Genomic DNA, 2,960 nt, shown 5'->3' on the forward strand with positions numbered 1-2,960 from the left:
TTTCCAATATTTTTACTATGTTACGACTTATTCCACGAATGAAATTGACGGGCAATTTGTACACTTTTCAAAACTATTTTCAAATTAATTAATTTATTAATTTTACTTTTGAATCCTCTTTCAAATTAATATTAAAATATAATTATTAAAAAATTAAATTTATTATAACTCATAAATTCTTAAATATACTACATTTTGATTTGAATTAAAATTTTGTATTAAATTTTTATTAAAATTAATTTTATATAATAATATACAACAATACATAAACATCTACTTAAGTTTATCTTATCGTGGATTATCAAATTAAACTACAAGTGGCAGATAGCGCGGAGACAATGTATCTATGTGCTGAATCAAAAGTAAAACTTTTTTATTTCTAATTTTTCCAAAATTAAACTTTTACTAATATATTTGTGATGTTAGATTTACTTATTGATATGTATTTAATTATCATTTACTCAGTAAGCAAATGTGCTCCAAATTATATCGTGCTTGGTCTTATCTGAATGAGAAAAGTGTGACAAATATGTTGGTAAATGATTTCATTTACTACAATGAATCAAAAATAAAAAGAATTTGATTTATGAGTTGAGGGTCTCAGCTTGTGGGAAGTTTTTAATGTTTGCGTAATGTACGCCTAGTATAGGTGCTCACATAAACGTTGCACTTCATACTACCATTTATTGACTTACAATGTAACCATTCCTTAGACTATGAACTTACAAACTAGTATAGGGAGGCCCGATATTGTATTATGGATCGCTGACATTTTAGGAGGGGGAAGAAAGAGAATAAACGTATGAGATATATAATTACGTATATATGATTACACAATTGCAGGGAACATTTTCTTAATTTAACTGTGTTTGTATAACGTCAATTCACATCAGAGACCAGGCCACACACCGCGGGCAGGATGGCGCCCAGATGTCTGCACATCCTTGGCGCGTGCCCTCAGTAGTCCTAAGTACCCACCAGGGGTCTTGGAATTTTCATAGTTAAGGTCCTTCAGGCCAAGCGAGTATCTCTTGTCTTAGATTTCCTTTTACGTTTATTGTTTACTACGGGTTAACAGGGAAAGTAGGTTTTCCTCGCGTCTGCTATGTTGCGTTAGCAACTTTCTCACGAGGGCGGCTAAAACCCTTCCTGGTCCACCAACCGTCTTATTATCCAATCGGAGAAAGATGTCTACTACCCTCACTTCCTTAACAAAATTATCAAGTCCGATAGTCCCGTGTCCTTAGACACACTCATCCCTAGCTTTCCCCAGACACAGTATCGTCAGTAAAACTTCACTTATTCCGTATCCTTAGAATAGTCAACATATCTTTACCGGTCTCTATCCTTATAACAGTCGCGTACTTAACGTATCAGTGTAACTAGGTTTTACATAAGGTGATTGGAGTGAATTGTGATTTGTGTGTGTTAATTCAGTGTGTATTTCATTGTGATTGCTGAATTCATAATAAAGATTAATGAAAACAAAATTAATAGTTGTGTTACGACTCAGCTATTTTATCGTCTAACCCTCAAGTTTACGTGACATTTGCATTGTTCTTTTGTGATCTTTGCTTACAATCTTTGGTTCATTTACTAACTAAACATACGGTTTTCTTATTGCTATAATTTAATTTTCTACGGTGGTTAGCCACCAATATTTATCTTTATTGTCTTTGAGTGTCTCACTTAAATCTACGGTTGACAATTTATACATAAGTCTTATATTGCTATCCTTATGGTCTATGTCGCTATCGTACAGTATTTTTTATTATTACGTTTCTGCTGTAGTGATAGAATAATGCTAAGTTATTATTGTTTTGGATTAATTTCACGCTATCTAAACAGGTGAAGGATTCCGGGGGGAAATAACCTGCTTTTTGAACGTGTTTATGGTATAACGGGTTTGACTATAGATTGTGGGCGACGATGAAGTTTATGATTATTTTGTGTATCTTTGACCAGTGGTCTGACTAATTTAAGAATGAAGAATCGATATGGATTAATTTGGGCTCTTCGTATAGCTTGTGATTTGCTATATTTGCTAAATTTCAATTCTGGCAATCTATATATTCCTAAACATGCTGTGATGTATTTTCTTTCAATGATTCTTAATTTTTCCGTGGCGTTGACACTTACATTGAAACAGATTTAACGACCATACGTTAGAATGGTTGGTCTAATTAGTGTTTTGTAGCAGTGAAGTTTTATTGATCTGTGCGAATCTTTCGAGTAAGGTAGTCTTATGAGCTATAAGAAGAATTTATCTGCTTTCTATAACTGTGTCTTTATGTTGTCGTTGTGATTTAACCCGAAGTTTAGATGGACTCCGAAGCATCTAACTTTGTTTGCATCGGAAAATTTTCCGTTGATATTTTCTGTTGTATGGAAGAATATTTTCGAATTTATTCTCACGTCGTACTTTGCTTTTGAAGTTTTTGAAATATATGGACTGAACGAGATTGTTTCACATTTATGGGTGTAGATTCTTAGCTTCCGTGTTGGAAAGCGTAATTTTCTACTTTCTTGACTAGGTCTTGCAGCTGGATTTTTATTTGTCACGGTTTATTGTTTCTGATGTAATTAACATATCATTTACGAATGCTATTGCTGATTTATTATTTTGATTGCCGTTCTTGTTCATGCCATACATTTATAATAGGACACTAAACATGGATATTGAACAGGATAGGCCGGTTTACCGTGTCTTACTGTAGATCTCGATGCGTTTGGTCCTTTTGCTTGATCCCTCTGAGAGGTAGAAGTATCTATCATTTTCTTTTTAATTTTTCCTTTATTAAACGTTCTTATTTGTTTCTACAAATACTTACATTTTTGTATCATTTGCTAATTACTATAGCATGGGGATTTCTGTGCTATTACCCATAATAAAAAAAAACAAAATAAAATAAGGAAGGTTTTTAACGTTTTAATTAGAATGTATGGGTGTGTGATTTGTC

This window comes from Bombus bifarius, unplaced genomic scaffold (genome assembly GCF_011952205.1).
Source record: "Bombus bifarius isolate JDL3187 unplaced genomic scaffold, Bbif_JDL3187 scf7180000008180_frag, whole genome shotgun sequence".
NCBI classification, from domain to species: Eukaryota; Metazoa; Arthropoda; class Insecta; order Hymenoptera; family Apidae; genus Bombus; species Bombus bifarius.